Here is a 26594-nt window from a genome sequence, read left to right on the forward strand (position 1 = left end):
TTCCATTTATTCACTCTCTGTATTCTGCATCACATGTCTCTCCAACTGCATATCTGTCTTATCTGGCTTCCCTTTTTAAAACAAATTTAATTTTTAATTTTTGTGGGTACATAGTAGGTATATATATTTATGGAGTACATGAGATATTTTGATACACATATACCATGCATAAGATTCACATCCTGGAAAATAGAGAATCCATCACGTCCAACATTTATCCTTTGTGTTGCAAACAATCCGTACTTTTAGTTATTTTAATATGCACAATTAAATTACTATTGACTATAATCACTCTGTTGTGCTATCAAATACTGGATCTTATTTATTAGTTAAATTTTTTCGAACCCATTAGTCATCCCCACTTTCATCCCACTCCCCTACTACCCTTCTCCAGCCTCTTAGTAACCATTTTTCTACTCTCTATCTTTTTTAGTTCATACAAATAAGTGAGAATATGTGAAGTTCATCTTTCTGTGCCTGACTTATTTCACTTAACATAATGACTTCCAGTTCCATCCATGTTGTTGCAAATGATAGAATCTCATTCTTTTTTTCTTTATTTTGGGGGGGAGGTGGGAGACAGATACATATATATTATTAAAGGATTTAAAAAGACTTAATTTTTTTTTATTTCCATAGGTTTTTGGGGAACAAGTGGTATTTGGTTACATGAGTAAGATCCTTAATGGTGATTTGATGCACCCATCACTCTAGCAATATACACTGAACCCATTTGGTAGTCTTTTATCCCTCACCCCCTTCCCACCCTTTCCCGCCGAGTCCCCAAAGTCCATTGTATCATTCTAGGTCTTTGCATCCTCATAGTTTATCTCCCACTTATGAACAAGAACATACAATGTTTGGTTTTTCTTTCCTGAGTTACTTCACTTAGAATAATAGTCTCTGGTCCCATCCAGGTTGCTGCAAATGCCATTAAGTCATTCCTTTTTATAGTTGAGTAGTATTTCATCCTATATATACACTGCAGCTTTTTATCCACTTGCTGATTGATGGGCATTTGGGCTGGTTCCACTTTTTTTTTTTTTTTCTGAGATGGAGTCTGTCTCTGCCACCAAGGCTGCAGTACAGTGGCATCATCTTGGCTCACTGCAACCTCCACCTCCTGGGTTTAAGTGATTCTCCTGCCTCAGCCTCCCACATAGCTGGGATTACAGGCACCTGCCACCATGCCCAGCTAAGTTTTGCATTTTTAATAGAGACGGGGTTTCGCCATGTTGTCCAGGCTGGTCTCAAACTCCTGACCTCAGGTGATCTGCCCACCTCAGCTACCCATAGTGCTGGGATTACAGGCGTGAGCCACTGTGCATGGCCTTGGTTCCACATTATTGTAATTGTGAATTATGCTGCTATAGACATGTATGTGCAAGTCTCTTTTTCATATAATGACTTCTTTTTCTTTGGGTAGATACCCAGTAGTGGGATTGCCAGTTCAAATGGTAGTTCTACTTTTAGCTCTTTAAGGAATCTCCACAGTGTTTTCCATAGTGGTTGCACTAGTTTACATTCCCACCAGCAGTGTAGAAGTGTTCCCTTTCCACTGCATCCATGCCAATATCTATTATTTTTTGATTATTTGATTACAGCCATTTTTGTGGGAGTAAGGTGGTATTGCATTGTGGTTTTGATTTGCATTTCCCTGATCATAAGTGATATTGAGCATTTTTTCATATGTTTCTTGGCCATTTGTATATCTTCTTTTGAGAACTGTCTGTTCATGTCCTTAGCCTGCTTTTTGGTGGGATTGTTTGTTTGTTTGTTTTTCTTGCTAATTTGTTTGAGTTTTTTTGGAGATTCTGGATATTAGTCCTTTGTCTGATGTATAGATTATGAAGATTTTTTCCCACTCTGTGGGTTGTTTGTTTATTCTGCTGACTATTCCTTTTGCTGTGCAAAAGCTCTTTGGTTTAATTAAGTCCCACTTATTTTTGTTTTTGTTGCATTTGCTTTTGGGTTCTTGGCCACAAAATCTTTGCCAAGCCAATGTCTAGAAGAGTTTTTCCAATGTTATCTTCTAGAATTTTTACAGTTTCAGGTCTTAGATTTAAGTTCTTGATCCATCTTGAGTTGATATTTGTATAAAGTGAGAGATGAAGATTCAGTTTTATTCTCCTATATGTGACTTGCCAATTATCCCACTTGTTGAATAGGGTGTGCTTTCCCCACTTTATGTTTTTGCTTCCTTTTTCCAAGATCAGTTGCCTGTAAGTATTTGGGTTTATTTCTGGGTTCTCTATTCTGTTCCATTGGTCTATGTGCCTACTTTTATACTAGTACCATGCTGTTTTGATAACTATGGCTTAATAGTATAGTTTGAAATCAGGTAATGTGATGCCTTCAGATTTGTTCTTTTTGCCAAGTCTTGCTTTGGCTATGCAGGGTTTTTTTTGTTTCCATATGAATTTTAGGATTCTTTTTATAGTTCTGTGAGGAATGGTGGTAGTATTTTGATGGGAATTGCATTAAATTTGTAGATTGCTTTTGGCAATATGGTCATTTTCACAGTATTGATTCTACCCATCCATGAGCATGGGATGTGTTTCCTTTTGTTTGTGTCATCTATTACTTCTTTCAGCACTGCTTTGTAGCTTTCCTTGTATAGGTCAATATACCTCCTTGGTTAGGTATATTCCTAAGTATTTTATTTTTTTATTTTTGCAGCTATTGTAAAAGGGGTTGAGTTCTTGATTTGATTCTCAGCTTGGTCACTGTTGCTGTATAGCAGAGCTACTGATTTGTGTACATTAATTTTGTACCCTGAAACTTTGCTGAATTCATTTATCAGTTTTATGAGGTTTTTGAAGGAATCTTTAGGGTTTTCTAAGTGTACAATCATATCATCAGCAAACAGTAACAGTTTAACTTCCTCTTTACCAATTTGGTTGCCATTTATTTCTTTCTCTTGTCTGATTGCTCTGGCTAGTGCTTCCAGTAGTATGTTGAATAGAAATGGTGAGAATGGGCATCCTTGTCCTGTTCCAGGTCTCAGAGGGAATGCTTTCAACTTTTCCCCATTCAGTATTATGTTGGCTGTGGTTTTGTCATAGATGGCTTTTATTACATTGAGATATGTCCCTTGTATGCTGATTTTGCTGAGGGTTTTACTCATAAAGGATTTTGTCAAATGCTTTTTCTCCATCTGTTGAAATGATCATGTGATTTTTGTTTTTAATTCTGTTTATGTTGTATATCACATTTATTGAGTTACATACGTTAAACCGTCCTTTCATCCTTGGTATGAAACCCACTTGATCATGGTGGATTGTCTTTTTGATATGCTGTTGGATTCAGTTAGCTAGTATTTTGTTAAAGATTTTTGCATCTATGTTCATTAGGGATATTGGTCTGTAGTTTTCTTTTTTTGTTATGTCCTTTCCTGATTTTGGTGTCAGAGTGATACTGGTTTTATAGAATGATCTAGGGAGGATTCCCTCTTTCTCTATCTTGTGGAATAGTGTCAATATGATTGGTACCAATTCTTCTTTGAGTGTGGTAGAATTCAGCTGTAAATCCATTGGTCCTGGAATTTTTTTTGTTGGCAATTTTTTTAGTAACAATTTCAATTTCACTGCTTGTTATTGGTCTGTTCAGGACTTCTGATACTTTCTGATTTAAGCTAGGAGGGTTGTGCCTTTCCAGGAATTTATCCATCTCCTCAAGGTTGTCTAGTTTATGCACATAAAGGTGTTCATAGTAGCCTTGAATTATCTTTTGTATTTCTGTGGTGTTGGTTGTAATATCTACTCTTTCATTTCTAATTGAGCTTATTTGGGTCTTCTCTCTTCTTTTCTTGGTTAATCTTGCTAATGGTCTATTGATTTTACTTATCTTTCCAAAGAACCAGCTTTCTGTTTAGTTTATCTTTTGCATTTTTTTTTTTTTTTTCTGTTGTTCATTTCAGCTTCATTTAATTCTGCTCTGGTCTTGGCTATTTCCTTTCTTCTGCTGGGTTTGGGCTTGGTTTTTGTTTCTCAAGTTCCTTGAGGCGTGACCTTAGATTGTCTGTTTGTGCTCTTTCAGACTTTTTGATGATGGAGGCATTTAAGGCTATGAACTTCCCTCTTAGCCCTGTCTTTGCTGTATCCCAGAGGTTTTGATAGGTTGTGTCACTATTATCATTTAAGTTTGAATAATTTTTTAATTTTCATTTTGATTTCATTGTTGACCCAGTGATCATTCAGGAGCAGGTTATTTAATTTCCATGGATTTTGCATGGTTTTGAAGGTTACTTTTGGTGTTGATTTCCAGTTTTAGTCCACTGTGGTCTGAGAGAGTACTTGATATAATTTAAATTTTCTTAAATTTATTGAGACTTGTTTCATGGACTATCATATGGTCTATCTTGGAGAAAGTTCCATGCACTGATGAACAGAATGTATATTTTGGGGTTGTTGGGTAGAATGTCCTGTAAATATCTGTTAAGTCCATTTGTTCCAGGGTATAGTTTAAATCCATTGCTTCTTTGTTGACTTTCTTCTTGAAGACCTGTCTAGTACTGTCAGTAGAATACTGAAGTCTCCCACTGTTATTGTGTTGCTGTCTATCTCATTTCCTAGGTCTAGTAGTAATTGTTTTATGTATTTTGGAGCTCCAGTGTTACAAGCACATGTATTTAGGATTGTGATATTTTCCTATTGGGCAAGGCCTTTTATCATTATATAATGACCCTCTTTGTCTTTTTTAACTGCTGTTGCTTTAAAGTTTGTTTTGTCTGATATAAGAATAGCTACTCCTGCTTGCTTTTGGTGTCCATTTGCATGGAATGTCTTTTCCCACCCCTTTACCTTGAGTTTATGAGATAGGTGAGTCTGTTGAAGGCAGCAGATACTTGGTTGGTGAATTTTTATCCATTCTGCAATTCTGTATCTTTTAAGTGGAGCATTTAGGCCATTTACATTCAATGTTAATATTAAGATGTGAGATACTATTCCATGCATTGTGCTATTTGTTGTCTATATTTGTTGTTTTTGTTGTTGTTGTTGTTGTTTTGATAGGTCCTGTGAGGTTTATGCTTTAAAGAGAGTCTGTTTTGATGTGTTTCCAGGATTTGTTTCAGGATTTAGAGCTTCTTTTAGCAGTTCTTGTAGTGCTGGCTTGGTAGTGGCAAATTCTCTCAGCATGTTTGTCTGCAAAAGACTGTATTTTTCTTTCATTTATCAAGCTTAGTCTTGCTGGATGCAAAATTCTTGGTGGATAATTATTTTATTTAAGGAGGCTGAAGATAGGGCCCCAATACCTTCTAGCTTGTAGGGTTTCTACTGAGAAATCTGTTGTTAATCTGATAGGTTTTCCTTTATAGGTTACCTGGTGCTTTTGCCTCACAGCTCTTAAGATTCTTTTCTTTGTCTTGACTTTAGATAACCTGATGACAATGTGCCTAGGCAATGATCATTTTGCAATGAATTTCCCAGCTGCTCTTTAAGCTTCTTTTATTTTTTTTAAATTTTTTAATTTTTTTTTTCCCGAGGTGGAGTTTCACTTTTGTTGCCCATGGTCTTTGAGCTTCTTGTACTTGGATGTCTAGGTCTCTAGCAAGGCCGGGGAAGTTTTCCTTGATATTCCCCCAAATATGTCTTCCAAACTTTTAGATATCTCTTCTTCCTCAGGAATGCCAATTAATTTTAGGTTTGGTCATTTAACATAATCCCAAACTTCTTGGAGACTTTGTTCATTTTATTTTATTCTTTTTTCTTTGTCTTTGTTCGGTTGAGTTAATTCCAAAACCTTCCCTTTGAGTTCTGAAGTTCTTTCTTCTGCTTGTTTGATTCTATTGCTGAGACTTTCCAGAACATTTTGCATTTCTCTAAAAGTGTTCTCTATTTCCTGAAGTTGGGATTGTTTTTTATTTATGCTATCTATTTCACTGAAGATTTCTCCCCTAATTTCTTATATCATTTTTTTTTTTAAATTTCCTTAAATTGGACTTCACCTTTCTCTGGTGCCTCCTTGATTAGCTCTCTAATCAACCATCAGAATTCCTTTTTTAGGAAATCAGAGATTTCTTCTGGGTTTGAACCCATTGCTGGTGAGCTAGTGTGATTTTTTGGGGGGTTGTTAAAAAACCTTGTTTTGTCATATTACCAGAATTATTTTTCTGATTCCTTCTCATTTGGGTAGGCTATGTCAGAGGGGAGATCTGGGACTCAAGGCTGCTATTCAGATTCTATTGTCCCACATTGTATTCCCTTAATGTCTTCCCTTTTTCCTAGGGATGTGGCTTCCTGAGAGCTGAGCTATAGTGATTGTTACTTCTTTTCTGGATCTAGCTACCTAGCAGGGCTACCAGGCTCTGAGCTGGTACTGGGGGTTGTCTGCACAGAGTGCTATGATGTGAACTGTCTTCAGGTCTCTCCACCATGGATACCAACACAGTATTTGGGTCCATAGGAGCAATCCACTTCCTTCAGAAGGTCTGTGGATTCTCTTGGCTCTCCTGCTATATTCCTGCAATAGTTCTGGAGCAAAAGTTCACAATGCAAGTCCTCACACGCTGCTCTGTCCATCTGAGTGGGAGCTGCAATCCAGTCATGCCTCCTATTCACCATTTTCCTTTGTTCAATTGATCTCATTCTTTTCTATAGCTGAATAGTACTCCATTATGTATATGTACCACATTTTGTTTATCCTTTGATCTGTTGATGGACACTTAGGTTGCTTGCAAATGTTGGTGATTGTGAATAGTGCTGCAATAAACATTGGGAGTGAAGATATCTCTTTGATATACTAATTTTCTTTCTTTGGGTTTTGTTTTCCCTTTCTTTTTTCTTTTCTTTTCTTTTTTTTTTTTTTTTTTTTGAGATGGATTCGTGCTTTGTCGCCCAGGCTGGAGTGCAGTGGTGTGATCTGAACTCACTGCAACCTCTGCCTCCCGAGTTCAAGAGATTTTCCTGCCTCAGCCTCCCGAGTAGCTGGGATTATAGATGCACACCACCACACCCAGTTAATTTTTGTATTTTTAGTAGAGACATGGTTTCACCATGTTGGCCAGGCTGGTCTTGAACTCCTGACCTCATGATCCACCCGCTTTGGCCTCCCAAAGTGCTGGGATTACAGGCATGAGCCACTGTGCCCAGCCTTGTTTTCCCTTTCTTATTTACCACAGGAAAATTAATTAAGATTGCCAACCATATTAATGATTCTGTTTTCTGCCTTGTTAATTCTGTTCTCCACTGATTCTAGTTCAGTACACAGTCTCACAATTGCATAATTATTTTGAAAATGTTCTTTCTTTAGTCACGTGGTTCTCCTTTCAGTCACCTGATTTCCCCTTCTAGCTTAGCTAATTCTTTTCTCAACTCTGCCTGTTATTGATCAATTTACCTTTTATCACTTGTTTAAGAGTATACGTGTATTTTGAAAATTAAGAGCACAATATAGATGCAATAAAAAATTTATGTTTCTAAAGTAGATGGGTTTCTACAGTCTGATCTTCCTCTACCTTTTGCATGCTATGTTTTCTTTCCTTTATACTACAAATTCTCCTCTGGGGTTATGGCAGAATCTACTAGTTGTCCCTGTGTGTTCCAGCCTCCCTGGTAGCTAGATGTGCTCATAAAACTAAGTTACAGGGGCTTACACCTGTAATCCCAACACTTTGGGAGGCTGAGGCGGGCAGATCACTTGGGGTTAGGAATTCGAGACCAGCCTGACCAACATGGTGAAACCCAGCCTCTACTAAAAATACAAAAATTAGTTGGGCATGGTGGTTCACACCTGTAATCCCAGCTACTCAAGAGGCTGAGACAGGAGACTAGCTTGAACCCGGGAGGCAGACGTTGCAGTGAGCCAAGATCATGCCACTGAACTCCACCTGGGCAACAGAATGAGACTCTTCCTCAAAACAAAAATCAAACAAAACAAAAACTAAGTTCCAGCCAAAGGGATATAAATGGATATGCTACGTACAACTTCTGAGGAGTGTCTTTAAATAGAAGGAGGAGTGCCTCTTTGCCATATTTTATTGTAGCTGGAATTCAGATGTAATGACTATAGCTCAAGCAACCTTCTTCCACAGTGAGGTAGAAGCCAACTGCCAAGGATGGCAGAATAGTAAAATAGAAGCATCCCAGGTCCTTGACACTATGAGCACTGTAGCAGCCCTCAACTGCCTACTTTTGAACTTCTTTTAGGTGACAGTGAACTAAATTTCATCTTGGTTAAGTTAGTATTATTTTGGGTGTTCTGTCACAGCTAAACCTAGTCCTAGCTATGTGAGAGTTTTCTGTTTGTTTATAATTAAGCAATGAAAATTTGTTCTAGTTATCTCCCCCACAAAAGCAGGTGAAGGGATTTTTAAAAACCTCTTTTTCCTTTTTTGGGGGAATACTTTTAGGGATCTTTTAAATCTGAAAAGGAGGATTGTGACTAGTTTCTTAATCTAACAACTTCAGGGAGTCAGGACCATGTATAAGCCTGGAGAGGTACCTCTTTCCTACATCTCTACCCGTTTTTAGTAAGAGTGTAACTTACATACTATAACTGTTAAGTGTATAGCTTATTGAATTTTAAAATATGTATATATTCATGTAATCACTATCCAGATATAGAAAGAAAATATTATCCACAACCCAACAGGGTCTCTCGCCCTCCCATAGTCAAATCTCCATGCTCTTCTGACCTCTGTCACCTCTGTCAGATTATATGTGACAGCTTTAGACTTCGTGTAAGGGCAATCAGAATGTACCTGTGCACAGAATGTACCTGTGGCAGTCATAGAGGAGTATCGTTCAGATCTCCTTCAAGAAAGAATCTGCTACAAGGGAGTGCATTTGGTTAACAGTCTCCAGATGTGTGAGCTTCAATGTCTGTCTTGGCTTTTGAGACATGGCAGTGCACTCTCTGGGTAGCAGCAGTCAATGATTGAGCATGGATATGGTATAAAGACTTCTCATTTCTGGCCAGTGAGTAATTCCTACATGGATAACTTTGTATTGAAGCTTCTCATTGCCACTGGAAAAGACTTTCCCAGAGCTTCAGTGGAGGCTGAGGCCCTTTCTACCCAATTCTCCATCCTTCACCCTCTAAATGTCAGGCTTAACGGCTTTCCATGTCCACTTATATTCCCAGCAAATCTTTTGCACTTCTAACTCAAACTTGGCATCTGTTTCTTGAAGGACTCAACCATTGTCCTACGTTTTGAGTCTGGTTTCTCTTGCTCAACATTATGTTGATGAAATTCATCCATGGTTTTGCACATGCAAGAAGTTTGTTCTTTTTCTCATGTAATCTAAAAATGGTACACTTAGGCCAGGTGTGGTGGCTCACGCCTGTAATCCCAGCACATTGGGAGGTCAAGGTGGGTGGATCACCTGAGGTCAGGAGTTCGAGACCAGCATGGCCAACATAGAGAAAACCCGTCTCTACTAAAAGTACAAAAATCAGCTAGGTGTGGCAGTGTCTGGCTGAGGCACTAGAATCACTTGAAACCAGGAGGCAGAGGTTGCAATGAGCTGAGATGATGTCACTGCATTCCAGGCTGGACGACAAAGTGAGACTGTCTCTAAAAAAAATAAGTATACTTGTTCTACTGTAAGCTTTTGACTTCATAAAGAAAGCTCCTGTGTCCATGCTTGTACATGTATTTTGATAGATTTAAACACTCGTTTTTGTAGGTTATACACCTGAAAGTGAAATTCTGGGTAATAGAGTGTACATACGTTTAGTTCTAGTCAAACATTTTTCCAAAGATTTTAAAAAATCTGTTTACACTTTTACCAACAATTTTTGAGAATTCCAGTTGCCCTATGTCTTCGTCAACACTTCTTACTGTCAGCTATTTGTCTTTCCCTGTGACAGGTGCTTATTCACTTATTGGTCATCCATCCATATGCTACCCACTTCTGTAAAGTGTCTGTTAAAGTTGTTTTTTTTTTTTTTTTTTAACTCATTTTTAAGTGGTTTTTAGTTATAGTCTTACTGATTTGTGGGAATTCTTTATATAGTCTGGGTATGAGTCCGTGGTTGGTTACATCTATTACAAATATCTTCTCCCAGTCTGTGGCTTGCCTTGTCACCCTCCCCATATTGTCTTTTGATAAACATAAATTATTCATTTTAATGAAGTTCAATTTTTTCAATCTTTTATTTTCTGGCTAGTGTTTTTGGTGTCCTATTTGAGAAACTTTGCCTAAACAAAGATCATAAAAACATTATGTTTTCTTCTAGAAGCCTTATTTATTTATGTTTTACGTTCAAATCTATGGCCCATTTCAAATTAATTCTTACGTGTTATGTGAGGAGGGGCCAATTATTTTAAAAAATATATTTATCTAAACTTCATCTTTATAGGGTTTTTTTTTTTTTTTTTTTTTGAGATGGAGTCTCACTCTGTTGCCCAGGTTAGAGTCCAGTGGCATGATCTTGGCTCACTGCAACCTCTGCCTCCTGGGTTGGAGCAATTCTCCTGCCTCAGCTTCCCGAGTAGCTGGGATTACAGATATATGCCATCACGCCTGGATAATTTTTGTATTTTTAGTAGAGACAGGGTTTTGCCATGTTGTCCAGGCTGGTCTCGAACTTCTGACCTCGGGTGATGCACCCACCTCGGACTCCCAGAGTGCTGGAATTACAGGCGTGAGCCACCATACCTGGCCTATGAGGTTTCTTTTAGTTTTTGGTGAAAATGCTGGGCTAGTTGACAGATTTTGTGGTGAGCTTCCTACCTAGGGCTTCTAAGGGCCCCCAGGCTCATTTCTGGCATGAGATATAGCTGCCCTGCCCCTACTTCCCAGGCGAGGTCTCTAGCCAGGTGCCCACTGCCTCAGCATTCTTTGATGGCCCGCTATTTGGGGTAGCCACTTAGGCCTTGCCTTCAGGGCCTGCTCCACAGAGACTGAAAAATCTCCAAAGCTTTGGGAAATCATCCAATATTACAACTATTGCCACCATACATGGGCTTTCTGCTTGGAATATTTACTACTGTTTTCTGACTCTAATACCATCAAATTCTCACCATTTTCAAGAGCCGAAGGAATCACTGACGGGCTCCTGCTGTTGGCCTCCAGGCCTCATCCCTCCAGGTCAAGCTGCTCCTTTGGTGATGGCAAATTGGCCTTTGTTGTCCTTCTTTAATCAGGTCCAAACTGCACAGGATTTAAAAGAAATTCTTTGAAGTTTCTGGCATTTATATGGCTTCCTTCCCTAGCTTCCAGTACTGATTTAAGGTTTTACATATTTTAAATTTTCTAGGTCATTTTGGATGGAACTGGAAGCCAGGTGGTTCAAATATGTGCCCTCAGCCTCCAATATTTCCCTTTAAATATAGTAAGATGTGTTTTACTTTAAGTCTTATGAGAATTGTGAAGAGAACAATGCTCTGTCAGCTCTAGGAGAAAATATTTATTATTAATAGTAAACATTATTCATTAATATTTTCAATTACTAGTTAGTACTCATTTATTTACATATTTATTATGTATTTCACCCTAGACTTTTTTCTTTTTTCTACTTTTGAAATGTAGTTGAGATCTTGCTGTAGTGTATCAAATTTTATGTTGCTTGTAAAACTTGTTATCGTAAAGTGAACATTTCTCCATACTATTGATAATTTTTCTTTTAAGTATGTGTTACAATCCGGTTTTTTAACGTCTTCGTGTATCTGAATACATATCTGCGTGTGTTTGTATAGACAAAGGAAAAATTATGGAAAGATATGCACCAGATTGGAAAGAGTCAGGGATATGGATCTAGAATAGGAGAGGAAGGGTATTACTTTCAGTTCATGAACTTCTATATTGTTTAAATTGTTGCCACAAAATATTTTTTAATATAAAAATGCTCTCAATTTCTTCAGTTAATTTCTCAATTTCTTGAGTTAATTTCTCAATTTCTTGAGTTAATTCAATTTCTTGAATTAATTTTTAAATTCCATGACTACATCATATTTTATTACCCATTCCATTATGTTGCATGGTTAGGTAATTTCTATTTTTTTTCATGACCTAAATATCTTTATTCTGAAAGCTACACACACACACACACTCACATACACACCACACACACACACAGACAATTTAGTTTTCTTAGAATTTATTCTTGGAAGTAGAATCACTCCAGTGAGAACATTACAAGACAAATGCTTAATCATTTTCCAAAATGATTTTTCTCCTTTTATTTTACAAGCAGAGCATATAATTGCCCATCTGTTTAAATTATAATTAGATTTGGTAGCTTATAATAGAAAATTAGAACCAACAGCCGCTCAAATACCCAATTACAAAATTTCATATACAGTGCACAAAAAACCCTTCACAAAATTGTGAAGTCCAGAGGTAGCAATACAGGGGATATGGTGTCCTTTGAAATCAGTAGACACCTAGCTTCTCTTTGTTTCACCATGCTTCCATCCTCAAGGCCACAATATGATTGCTGAACTCTGACCATTGCACCCCCATTCCAGGCTGTTGGAAGGAGAAACGGGGATACCAAAAGAGGAATATCTACTATTTGAGCCTAGTTTCTTAAAGAATCATATTTGATGGTCCAGCAACATTGACATTTCAGTGGTTTTATCTTAGTCATATGGACCTAGCTACAAGAGAGGCTAGGAAATATACCTTCTGGTAGAGTACATTACTGCTTCAAATAAAAAAAGGATTATGTTACTGAGTAAAAAGAGGAGACAGACTTTATACAGAAAAATAACATGTTCTGCCACACCCAGTGGCTACCATCCTGCTCTCACCATAATTATGTTTTCTGGTTTAAATTGGAACTATTTTTTGTCGTTAGTGAGCTTTTGTATTTATATACCTATATATTGCAAGCAGAATTCTCCAGAAAGCAGACTCTGGGATGGAGATATGTAAACAGAAGAGTCCCTGGGACCAATACTTGTGGGGCAAGGAATAAGCAGGACTGGACAACAGAGGACAGAAGAAAATGTTGGGCTGAGGGGCAGTCTCAACAAATGTCTCAACTAAAGTATAGGGAACTCTGAAGCTGGGATGTCTCTTCAGAATTGTTCCAAGTTTGACGGAGGGGGTCAGACTTTTATACCCCAGATTGGCCAGTCACTGTATGAAGGTTGACGGGGTAAAGGAAGCATGCTAAGGCAATTCCTGAAGCTGGGGGTAGTAAGTTATTCAGTTTAGAAGGGTAATCTAGGTGGGGAAATTTTATTTCCTTTTGTGATTTGTCTGTTTAATTTCTTTGCTCATTATTATAACAACATGAAACTTTAAAAAGCCAATTTAAAACTTCAGTGTAAGGGCGGGCACAGTGGCTCACGCCTGTATTCCCAACACTTTCGGAGGCAGAGGCAGACTGATCACCTGAGGTCAGGAGTTTGAGACCAGCCTGGCCAACATGGTGAAATCCCGTCTCTACTAAAAAGAGAAAGTAGCTGGGTGTGGTGGCGTGTGCCTGTAATCCCAGCTACTGGGGAGGCTGAGGCAGAAGAATCACTTGAACCCAGGAAGCAGAGGTTGCAGAGAGGCGAGATTGTGCCACTACACTCCAGCCTGTGTAGCAGAGCGAGACTGAATCAAAAAAAAAAAAAAAAAAAGTCAGTGTTACTTTTGTTTAAATATTTTGTTACTCTCTGTTCATTAAAATTAGACACTCAAGAATCTCATACCCAGATTTCACACATTAACATTAATGGTATATTTGCTTCAAATCTCTGTGATCCTCTCTTTAAAAAAAAAAAAAAAACCCAAATCTTTACCTACACAGCTAAAGTCTCACCTCTGATACTTTCTCACTCTTTCCCCCTCTAGAAATGGTTTTTATTTTATTTGCATCCTTCCCATATATGTTTTTATGCCTTTAGACAAATATGTGGCCAATGATTAATTTTTACAACTTAATAGATTATTAACATTTTAATACATAAATAATTTGATTTTTTTCCCCCTTTTTTTGAGACAGTCTCACTCTGTCACCCAGGCTGGAGTGCAGTGGTGTGATCTCAGCTCACTGCAATCTCCGCCTCCTGAGTTCAAGCAATTCTCCTGCCTCAGCCCCCCAAGTAGCTGGGATTACAGGTGCATGCCCCGTCACCTTGCTAATTTTTTATTCTTAGTAGAGATGGGGTTTCACCACGTTGGTCAGGCTGGTCTCAAACTCCTGACCTCAGGTGATCCGCCTGCCTCAGCCTCCCAAAGTGCTGGGATTACAGGCATGAGCCACTGCGCCCAGCCAATTTGATATCTTTTAATGAGAATTCAAAATAAATAGAACATTATATTCATAAATATTATGCCTAAATTTTCTTGCAAATCATAATAAAAAGATATTTTTCACAAAGCTGCCTTTGTTTATTGCATTCTTATTGTTAGCCATGTCTCTTTTTATTAGAAAATATTAAAAATCTTCACTTGGCAGAAGCACCAAAAGGAGTGGAAGAAATCACTTTACAAGTCAATGAACAAATCATATTCAACCCCTTCCACAATAATTCTTCTCAGTCAGACCAAGAGAAATTGGAATGAGGTGAAGTTCTGGGAGAACAAATTGTTCTGTATTTGTTGAAAAACAATGCCAAGTCTATGGCAAGGAAAAAAGAGACAATATTCAAATTACTAAAATCAGGAATGAAAAGGGGGACATTAATGTTGACTTAACATAAGTATAAAGGAATTATAACAGAGTACATTGAACACTCTTATGCCAACAAATTAGATAACCTAGATGAAATCAACAAATTCATAGAAAGACACACTTACCAAAATTGACCCAAAGAGAAATAGAAAATCTAAATAGACTTATAACAAGCAAAGAGACTGAATTAGTAATAAAAATTTCCTCCCAAAACGTCTCAGGGCCAAATGGCTTCACTGGTAAATTCTACCAGATGTTTAAAGAATTAACACAAATCCTTCACAAACTCTTTCAAAAAGTAGACAAGAAGGAACACTTCCCAATTCATCCTATTAGGCTGATACTATCCTGATACCAAAATTAGGCAAAGACATCACAAGGAAAAAAAGATAAACATATCTTTTATGTATACAGATGCAAACATCCTCAATGATATACTAAGAAACAAAACTCAGCACATTTAAAAAGATGATACAACATGACTAAGTAGGTTTTATCCTCGGGGTGCAAGTTTGGTTCAACCTGTGAAAAGCAATTACTATAATATACCATATTAATAGAAAAAGTCAGATAATAATGACAATAATGCACAAAAGCATTTAATAAAATACCACACATTTCATAATAAAAACTAGGAATGGATGGGAACTTCTTCAATCTTACAAAGGACTTCTACAAAATATCCAAAGCTGACATTATATGTCATGATGAAAGACTAAAAGCTTTCTTCCTAAGATCAAGAAGAAGATAAAGATACCTGTTTTTGCCAGTTCTATTCAGCATGGTACTTTAGGTTCTATCCAGAGCAGTAAAGCAAGAAAAAGAAGGAAAAGAAGGCATTCAGATTAGAAAAAAGAAGTAAATCCATTTCTAATTGCAGATGATCTTGTATATAGAAAATCCTACATGATCCACAAAAAAGCTATTAGTATTAATATTAGTATTTATAAACAAGCAATGTTGTAGATAGAAGATCAATATACAAAAATCAACTGTATTTTTATACACTGGCAATGGACAAAATGAAATGATATGGAAATACACAGAAACAAAGTTAACAAAAAACTGCAAGAGTTACATACTGAAAACTACAGAACATCCTGAAAAAAAAGAAAACTTTAAAAATCTAAATAAACAGAAAGATATCCCTGTTCCTAGACAGAAAAACTTAATATTGTTATATAATATCTCCAAATTGATGTACAAATTCAGAGGAACGTCTTTCAAATTCTCAGCACTCTCTCTCTCTCTCTCTCGAAGGAAAAGCTGTGTAGTACTGGCATTAGGGTAAACATATAGATCATTGGTATATGACTGAAGATTCAGAAATAAACTCACATTTATGATCAATTGATTTTTGGCTAGAGTGTCAAGATAATTCAGTGGGGGGAAAGATAAGTCTTTTCAATAAATGGTGCTGGTGCAACTAGAAATTCATGCACAAAAGAATAAAGTTGGATTCCTAACCTCACACCAGATAAAACAATTAACTAAAAATAAATTAAAGATCTAAATGTAAAAGCTAAAACTCTTTAGAAACATAGATGTAAAGCCAAAAGTGGTGGTGTATGCCTGTAGTCCCAGCTACTCAGGCGATCAGGCAGGAGGATCACTTGAGGCCAGAAGTTTTAGGCTACAGGACACTTTGATGCTTGCACTTGTGAACAGCTACTGTACTCCAATCTGAGCAAAATAGCAAGACCTTGTCAAAAGAAAAGAAAAGAAAAGAAAACATAGGTATAAATCTTTGTGACCTTTGATTAAGCAATGATTTCTTAGATGCAATACCATAAGCATGAACAACCCTGCCCCTTACCTCCAAAAGGCAAGTTGAACTTAATCAAAATAAAAACTCTTGTGCTTCAAAGGACATTATTAAGAAAGTGAGGTCGGGTGTGGTGACTCACACCTGTAATTCCAGTGCTTTGGGAGATGGAGGCAGGAAGATAGCTTAAGTCCAGGAGTTCAAGTCCAGCCTGGGCAATACAGTGAGACTCTGTCTCTACAAGAAAATAAAAAAAAACTAACCAAGCATGGTGCACACCTGTCATCCTAGATACTCAGGAAGCTGAGGCAGGATTGCTTGAACCCACGAATTCAAGGATGCAATGAGCTATGACGGCACCACTGTACTCCAATCTGAGTGACAGAGCAAGAACCTGTCTCTAAAATAATAATAATAATAATAATAATAAAAGTTTAAAAAAAGAAAGTGAGAAGACAACATACAGAATGGAAAAAATATTTGCAAATCATATGTGTGATAAGAGTCTAGTGTCCAGAATATATAAAGAACTCTTACAACTCAACAAAAAGACAGATAGCCCAATTTAAAAATAAGCACAACATCTGAATGGATACTTCCCCACAGAAGATATGTAAATGGCCAATAAAGTGTGAAGATGCTCATCATTAGCCCATCAGAGAAATGTAAATCAAACCCTTAATGATGTACCACTTGGTAAATGCTATTTGATAGCTATAATAAAAAAGAAATATACTAAGAAGCCTTGGTAAGAATGTGGAGAAATTGGAACCCTCATACACTGCTGATGCGACTTTAAAGTGGTGCAGCTGCTTTGGAAAATAGTTTGAGAATTCCTTAAATGGTTAAACATAGAGTTACAATATGATCCAGTAATTCTACTCCTAGGTAAACACCCAAGAGAAATGAAACATATGTTCATCCAGAAACTGGTACACAAATGTTTATAGCAGTATTATTCATAACAGCTCCAAATTGGAAACAATACAAATGTTCATCAACTGATGAATGGATAAACAAAATTGATATATTCATACAGTGGAATATCACTCAGTCATAAAAAGGAATGAAGTACTCATAAATGGCTGAGCTTTGAAAACATTATGGTAAGTGAAAGAAGCCAGTCACAAAAGGCCGCATGTTGTGTGATTTCATTTGTATAATATATTTAAAGTAGGCAAATCCCTAGAGATTGAAAGTAGCTTAGTGTTTGCCAGGGGCTTACGGTAGAGGGGTGGAGAGTGACTGCTATTAGGGATATGGAGTTTCTTTTTGGATCATGAAACTGTTCTGGGATCAGATAGTAGTGATGGTTGCATAACTTTGGGAATATGCTAAAAACCACTAAATTTTACATTTTAAAAAGATAAATCTTATGGAATGTGAATTATATCAGAATTCAGATATAGTAGACTCCCTTGATCCTTGAGAGATGTTTCAAGACCCCCAGTGCATGCACGAAACTGCAGATAGTACTGAACCCTATGTATGCTACGCTTTTTCCTATGCATACATACATACCTATGGGAAAGTTTAATTTATAAAGTAGACATAGTAAGAAATTAACAGTAATAAATTAATAATGAAAATAGAATAATAATATACCGTAATAAAAGCTAGGTGAATGTAGTTTTTCTCTCTGAAAATATTGTATGTAATATTTCTGCACTGGGTAACTAAAACACAGAAAGGGAAACTGGGTAAGGTAGGAGTATTGTGAAAGCAAGCACCTAACATCTAGGTGTTGTGAAAGGCATTCAGGAACATTCTTTCCACAAGAAGCAGTCTTGTAATGCTCTATCCAATAGAATCCCAATTTTATTTAAAAATGGCATAGGAAAAATGAAAACTACAATATAGTAAACAATGCTCACCTCTAGACTATTAATCATTTCATTTGTCCTTTTCACATTTATTCTTTATAATAGGTCAAGCTTAGATTACACATTATGTAAAGAAATAGGAAAATAAAAATAAAAACAGAACAATTCCTAAATGTCATGCTAGGAGCTTTTGCTAGCTGGTGGGAAGGGCAGCGGTAAGAAAATATTTCACAGACCTGATTCCACTTACAGAGACAAATGGTGCAATAGAAATCCCTACCTAAAAATTCAAGTTGGCCTAAGTCTAAACCTGTACATTCAAAGTGTCTGCCAGTATTTTTGTGTAGTTAAGGGTAAAGATCAGGGGCGAATGGGTTTTCTGTTTGAGCAGGACTTGTGATGGGCAGTGTCTTTATCACTAGCAAACCCATAGGCCATAGTTTGGAAGGTGGAGATTGAAGAAAGGAAAAGAAGAATGGCATTAGGTAATCATGTAAAGGTCTACTTTCAGGGTATATTTTAGGATAAGTCTTTGTAGATTGTCAGAGCTGTTAGGAAGATTTTTCCACTTAATGTGATTTAGTTTAGACAGTATGATCTTTAAGAACTATTTGTCTTTCGGAAGTACGTGGGTGTGTGTTTTACCCACAGGGCACCGGCGTCAAGATGAGAAGATCTAAGTATATTCAGAAAGAGAATGAGGAGTCATGTCTCCACTTGACCCTGGCAGAGGGACCTTGAAAATTTTGGGAACTGGGTCACCAAAGGCCACTGTGGATTCACTTGTAATCTAGAGTGAATAGAAAATTCTATAATTGCTATTCTAGATAAGATTATTCAGATTTGAGAAATGGATTCCTGTTAGTTATTATGTCCTATGGATTGTTGTGGTTGTTGAGACGAATTCTAGGGCAAGGCATGCCATTGTGGTAGTGAGGAGGTTAGGGTTTAAGTGAATGAAGATTCTCATTGTGAAGAATTGAAATATAACCCTGACTAGGAGAGGAAGGTACTACAGGAGTCGTTCCAAGCCAAAAAAGCCAGCCCAAGCTGGGCACGGTGGCTCACACCTGTAGTCTCAGCACTTTGGGAGGCTGAGGTGGGCGGATCATGAGGTCAGGAGATCAAGACCATCTTGGCTAACATGGTGAAACCCCATCTCTACTAAAAATGCAAAAAACTAGCCGGGCGTGGTGGCAGGCACCTATAGTCCCAGCTACTCGGGAGGCTGAGGCAGGAGAATGGCGTGAACCTGGGAGGCGAAGCTTGCAGTGAGCCGAGATTGCACCACTGCACTCCAGCCTGGGCGACAGAACGAGACTCCGTCTCAAAAAAAAAAAAAAAAAAAAAGAATGAAGCTGAGCCACTGGGCAAACACGTGGATCAAATCAAGAACCACTACACTCACCACAAACACATACAATAAGCATTTTTAAGCTGTTAGAGCCACGCAATTATTTGTTCCTATGACCTTTGACTTCTGTTGGATCTCCCTGTGCTGGTCCACTCTTCTTTCACCTCTTTCTCTAGGCTTCAACTCTGCTCCCTTATTAGGTCAACATGTGTACTTCCTGCATTACTGTATCATTTATCTTTACCCCAAGAAGTATGTAATTTTAAAAGAAAAGGGAGTCCTCATTTAACTCTTTAACGACACAATTTTGTGACTGTCTAAAGCAAGTCATTTAGCCTTTCTGAACCTCAATTCTCACATCTGTAAAACTGATGACTACTTACGTATTTCCCAGGCTTGCTGAGTAAAGCAATTATAAAACACTCATCAATGTGAAAAATAACGTAGAAAGGTTCTGTTCTCCACGCTTCAAAAACCTTTGCTGCTAAGAAAGCTGCCAATACCTGCTTTGGGCATTGTGGGTGCTGCAGACTAGGAGGTCTAAGGCATGTTCCCCATGCAGAACAACCAGTCTCAGAGAAGATACACTATGGGAGATTCTGCTGGTCTTACAAGAGAGGTGGAAGTCTAGAAGAGCCTCTTTCTTCCAAAGAAAGAAAGAAAAAAAGGGAAATAAATTAGTGCAGCCATTATGGAAAACAGTATGGCAGTTCCTCAAAAAACTAAAACCAGAACTACCACATGATCTAACAATCCCACCACCAGGTATATTCAAAGAAAAAGAAATCAGTATGTTGAAGAGATATCTTTACTCCCATGCTTAGCACAGCACTATTTGCAATAACCAAGATATGAAAACAACCAAAGTGGCCATGATGTATATAACTGATATGGTTTGGGTCTGTGTCCCTGTCCAAATCTCATGTCAAATTGTAATCCCCAATGTTGGAGGTTTGGCCTGGTGGGAGGTGATTGGTTCAGGAGGCTAATTTCCCCCTCAATGTTGCTTTCATGATATGTGAGTGAGTGCTTGTGAGATTTGGTTGTTTAAAAGTGTGTGGCACCTCCCCCATCTCTCTTTTCCATCTGCTTCAACCATGTTAGACATGCCTGCTTCTTCTTCACCTTTCACCATGCTTGTTAAGTTTCCTGAGGCCTCTACAGCCATGCTTCCTGTACAGCCTGCAGAACTGAGAGCCAATTAAACCTCTTTTCTTTATAAATTGTCCAATCTCAGGTATTGATAGCATGCAAGAATGGACAAATGCAATAATGGAACATTATTCAACCATAGAAAAGAATGAAATATTGTCATTTGTGGCAACATGGATGAGCCTGGAGGACATTAAGTGAAAGAATCCAGGCACAGAAAGATAAGTAAGTCCCATATGTTCTCATTCATCTGCAGAAGTTCAAAAATTTGATCTCATAGAAGTAGAAGTAGAATATTGGTAACTAGAGGCTGGAAACTAGTGATTGGGAGGGGAGATAGGGAGAGGTTGGTTAATAGGCATAAAATTATAGCTAGACAACAGGATTAAGTTCTAGTGTTCTATTGCACTGTAGGGTGACTATAGTTAACAATAATTTATTACATATTTTCAGATAGCTAGAAGAGAGGGTTTTTTTTTTGAGATAGAGTTTCACTCTTGTCACTCAAGCTGGAGTGCCGTGGCGCAATCTTGGCTCACTGCAACCTCCACTTCCTGGGTTGAAGAGATTCTCCTGCCTCAGCCTCCCGAGCAGTTGGCATTACAGGTGCACACAACCACGCCCAGCTAATTTTTGTATTTTTAGTAGAGATGAGATTTCACTGTTAGCCAGGCTGGTCTCGAACTCCTGACCTCAGTTGATCCACCTGCTTCGGCCTTCCAAAGTGCTGGGATTACAGGCGTGAGTCTCTGCACCCAGTCTAGTAGAGAGGATTTTGGATGCTCCCAACATGGAGAAATAATCAATTTTGAAGTGACGGATATGCTAATTACCCTGATTTGATCATTACATATTGTATACAAGTACTGAAATATCACTTAGGGACAGGTGCAGTGGCTCAAGCCTCTAATCCTAGCACTTTAGGAGGCCGAGGCGGGCAGATCACAAGGTCAAGAGATCGAGACCATCCTGGCTAACATGGTGAAGCCCCATCTCTACTAAAAATACAAAAAAAAAAATTAGCCGAGCAGTGGTGGGTGCCTGTAGTCCCAGCTACTTGGGAGGCTGAGGCAGGAGAATGGCGTGAACCCGGGAGGCGGAGCTTGCAGTGAGCTGAGATCACGTCACTGCACTCCAGCCTGGGCAACAGAGCGAGACTCCGTCTCAAAAAAAAGAAACAAAAAAGAAATATCACTCAGTACCCCATAAATATATACAGTTTTATGTCAATTAAAATAAGAATAATAATAAAAGAAAATGGGGGAAAAGAGCTGAGGCCTTGAGGAGCAGGTCACTGGGAGGAACAGAGTTACCTTGGGGTGGCGGCTGGTGGAAACTGAGATTTGGATCTGGTCTGAGGTGGGGATGTACAGCTGGGGATTCTGCACTGAGGCAATAGGAGCAAATGCCTTAACAATAGCCCAAGAACCCCTTTCCTGGAGTAACTGTGTAAGGTTAAAATCAAGGAACAAAAGCGGAAATCAAATATGTACATCTGTAAATCACAATTTTATGTACTGCATACACAACTTTTTATTGTTTTCTTTTTATTTTAAATGTTCTATAGTGTGTTTGTATACTCCGAAAAAAATGACTTTAAAAAATAATTTGAAAATGAAAGAGATATAATAGCCCTAAACATAGAAATGGTAATATAATGACGGCACTTTAGGAATCATCAAAAAAGATACAATGAAGACTGAAAATCAATATGAAAAATGGTATAATGATACCAAAAAAAGGTGTGTGTATACAGTATAATTAAAACTATATAAAATATATACAAGAAAACTAGAAGGGAATATATGAAAACACTGATAGTTGTGTTATGAAGGTTTTAAAAATGTTTGAGCAATTTTTAAAATTTTCCCCAATTTTTAAACCTTTAAGACCGTTTTATTAATTCAAATCTTTACAAATATCTCAGGGCTTTTAGGGACAAAGGACTGCTAGGAATAAAACAAACCCAGAATACAAATTATTCACACGGAATGCTGTGACTCTGGGGTGGTGAGATTTAGGGATGGCTTCTACCAAGTGAAAGAAGTGTGGGACCATGGATGGCAAATACAGGCTGTTCTCACTTCTTTCCGGGGGCTCACAAAGATGAGATGGGTCTTGTGATCTTCAGAGAGTGAGCTGTGTCTTAAGAGTTACCAGGATTCATGCTGCTCTCCAGATGTATTTACTTTGTGTAATCCCTGAGCCTTCAATAAACACTGGTTTGAACACACCGGCCTTGTTTCTGCTTGTTGTGGGCAAAAAAGGAAGATCATTGTGGCCATCTCAGACTTCACTGGGCCAGAATGTCGTGCAAGGGAATGGATTAGGAAATGGAGTCAGGGGCTCTGGACTTAGCTCTTCCCTTCCCAGTAAAGAGAGTGTCCTCCTGGTGACGCTCTGGAAGCTTCAGGGCTTTATGCCTCCAGCTCTGGCTGGAGGCATTTCCCATCAGCTGTCAGGTGGCTTAGAGTAGAGGGAGTAGGTGGCCCAGAGCCACAGGACAGCTCGTCTGTGGCTGTTGCCCAAAGCTGCTAACTTTGTGGTTGCTAAGTGGCCAACATTCATTAGCAGTCTTCAATTCTGTCCAGTTTCAAAATGACACTCAAGATGCTTAATCTCCTCTTAAAACAGGAGCGCTTTCAAGCTGTGGCTGAAGATTCCATATATCAGGATAGTCTCAGCAATGATTTTTTTTTTCTCTCAGAACCAATCATTAACTAAGTTGCTACCTCTTTAAAAATTTTGATCCACTCCTGCTTCTTCATCCCTGCTGCCACTGCCTGGATGCCCCCATGATTTTATGTCTATGTTATTGCAATTGTCTGGGAATTATTTCACCGCCTTTGTTCTTAGGAATCTCACTCCAAAATGACCAGAACGCTTTTAAACATAGATTTGACCATGTTACTCCCATATTTAAAACCCTTCATTGATTACAGGATACAGTCCACATGGCCCTTCATTGATTATAGGATACAGTCCACATTTCTTAGTCTGAAATTTTAGATGCTTTAAAATTTCTCCCCATTCACATTTCCAACCTCATTTTTTTTTTAAACCACTGGTAATATGTTCTAACTACACAATACTACTTAAAAGTCCTTTTTTCTTACTGTCTTTCTTCTTTCTTTACTTCCTTTTTTGCTCTGTCCTTTCTCTTCATCTTATTTCTTTTTTTTTTTTTTTTTTTGAGAGGGAGTCTCGCTCTGTCGCCCAAGCTGGAGTGCAGTGGCCGGATATCAGCTCATTGCAAACTCTGCCTCCCGGGTTTAGGCCATTCTCCTGCCTCAGCCTCCCGAGTAGCTGGGACTACAGGAGCCCGCCACCTCGCCCGGCTAGTTTTTTTGTATTTTTTTAGTAGAGACGGAGTTTCACCGTGTTGGCCAGGATGGTCTCGATCTCCTGACCTCGTGATCCGCCCGTCTCGGCCTCCCAAAGTGCTGGGATTACAGGCTTGAGCCACCGCGCCCGGCCACCTTCATCTTATTTCTTAAAACAACAGGAACAACAACAAAAATCTCCATAAACATGGGAAATAAAAATGAAAGAAAAATTTACAATCTAATGACCTCAACAAATAATTACTTTAATATATTAGATAGTAGTCTAATATTTCTTCTGCGCACACTAATTCTGGGTTCTAAACATTTTAATTATTCTTCTTTCGAAGAAGTGGAGGTTCACAGAAATCCAGACAAATTTTCCTCATTTTTTAATGTCACTCCTCATCTCTTGTTTTAATCACAGGTTAGGCAGTATAACATTTAGTCCTTAAATGCAGAAAAGCAAAATATCTACTGCACTTTTCTCTAACTCCATACATTGATTTCTGTTTCAAATTCCATTCTTGCCAAGCCTCCCCCACTTTTCCCTGAGTTGCATCAAATCCTCACCGTCATCTAGCCACAGCGGCATCGGCTGAGACCTTCATCCTGATTGTTCCTTAGGTGCTGTTTAGTGCCAGCCACTGAAGAAAACCCCCTTGTTTCCACCCACGTGGCCCCATCTGGTTTCAGGGCCTCCTCTGTGCTATTTTGGGGTGTGAGGAGATCATTTTTCAACGCCCACAGTGCGCGGGGGCTGGGAACTCTGCATCCTCCCCAATACTTTTCGTGCTGCTATTTCTTCTCAGGGTCTTGCCTCCTTTCCCAAGCTCAGCCTGTGGAGTAAAGCGCAGACCCATCTCTCGGGTAGCTAATGACGCCACCGCCCTCTCTGCTTCTCCAACTCTCCTTTTCCAATTTTTTTCTAGTTTGAGTCCTTTCAGTTCTCCTAAGGAGCTAGACTTAAAAAACGTAGAAATCTGAAAAGACTCCTTTTTGGTGCTTGTTGCCATCCTGAGTTCTTCCTGGGATGAAGGTCTAATCTGGTGTTTAAATGAAGGCAAAGGGCAAGGCAGAAAACGAAACACTGGGGAGGCCTTTAATATTTCTAAAATACTCTTTTGACACAATAGCAGAGAGAAAATTTTGCTTTCTGCTTTTTTTAGTTGACCATAAGTATCACCAAATATTATTACTTAGCCTTTAAAATAACTTTTAATACTTGCCTAATCATACATTGCCTAAATTCCAAGAGGCATGGGATTTTTTTTTTTTTTTTGTGACAGACTCTTGTTTCGTTGCCCAGGCTGGAGTGCAGTGGTGTGATCTCGGCTCACTGCAACCTCCACCTCCGTGGTTCAAGTGATTCTTCTGCCTCACCCTCCTAAGTAGCTGGGATTACAGGCATGCACCACCATGCCCAGCTAATTTTTATATTTTTATTAGAGATGGGGTTTTGCCATGTTGGCTAGGCTGGTCTCGAACTCCTAACCTCAAGTGATCCACATGCCTTGGCCTCCCAAAGTGCTGGGATTACAGGCGTGAGCCACCATGCCCAGCTTTGTTGTGTTTTTTGGTTGTGAGGAATGTTGAAGCTCACTGTGAGGGGGCCAGAGGTGGAGAGAGGACTCTGGGAGAGGGAATTTGTATCAAAGGTGACTTCAGGGTCCTCAGTTTCTGGCTATCACTGCCAGCAATGAAACGATAGAAACATGAAGGTAAATTAGACACATTTATTTGAGTTTCTGTCTGTGTTTATATTAAACAAAGAAGTTCTATGGTTTTGGCTCCCCAAGAGCCTGATGCTTTCTGAAAGATCAAATATGTACCTCATATCTTTTTGTTGTTGTTGCCATTGTTGTTATTGAGACAGTCTCACTGTGTCGCCCAGGCTGGAGTGCAGTGGTGCAATCATAGCTCACTGCAGCCTCAACCTCCCAGATTCAAGTGATCTTCCTGCCTCAGCCTCCCTAGTAGCTAGGACCACAGGCATGTGCCACCACTCCCAGATAATTTTTTTTTTTGAATTATTATTTGCAGAGACAAGGTCCATTATATTGCCCAGGCTGGTCTCAAACTCCTGGGCTCAAGTGATCCTCCCACCTTGGCCTCCCAAAATGCTGGAATTACAGGTATGAGCCACCAGGCTCAGCCTACCCCATGTCTTAGTGCAGTTCACAATTGGGTAGGTAACACCAAATAAGAGCATCATAGATATATGGAGAGCTTGAGAAAATAAGTAAAAAGGCTGTTTGCTATTTAAAAAATTTAGTCTGCTGGCCTTGATATAATATCCAGTACACTAGACTTTGATCCAATGGTTCAAGTTCAAATTTACTTAATTCTGCTTGCATATAACATGACATATTGCAAAGTACTTTCATGTCTAGAATTTCTACATAGAATGAACCCCAAGGTGGCAAATTTGTTGGAAGAGAGATGAGAAGATCAAGTGAATTATTTTGAAGCAGACTTTGCATAACAAACACAAGACTTTTTCCTTAGATTGTGTATTTGGGCCAATAGACATCGATCTCCAGCCACCCTAGGGCACAGCTACTGAAGGTAGGTACAGGCTTGGGTGGTCTGACAGTCCTTACTTGTTATGTGATCTT

General features: G+C 38.6%; 1 long non-coding RNA gene across 1 annotated transcript in view; it reads left to right on the plus strand.

Moving 5' to 3' along the window:
• The first annotated feature begins 24341 nt into the window (after positions 1 to 24341).
• LOC111543512 overlaps positions 24342 to 26594 on the plus strand; it is a 31624-nt gene continuing 29371 nt past the window's right edge. Inside the window, exons 1-2 of the long non-coding RNA XR_002731898.1 lie at positions 24342 to 24846; positions 26020 to 26111. This is a non-coding gene — a long non-coding RNA (uncharacterized LOC111543512). The remainder of the gene's footprint in view (positions 24847 to 26019; positions 26112 to 26594) is intronic.

Source organism: Piliocolobus tephrosceles, chromosome 2 (genome assembly GCF_002776525.5).
Source record: "Piliocolobus tephrosceles isolate RC106 chromosome 2, ASM277652v3, whole genome shotgun sequence".
Taxonomy (NCBI): domain Eukaryota; kingdom Metazoa; phylum Chordata; class Mammalia; order Primates; family Cercopithecidae; genus Piliocolobus; species Piliocolobus tephrosceles.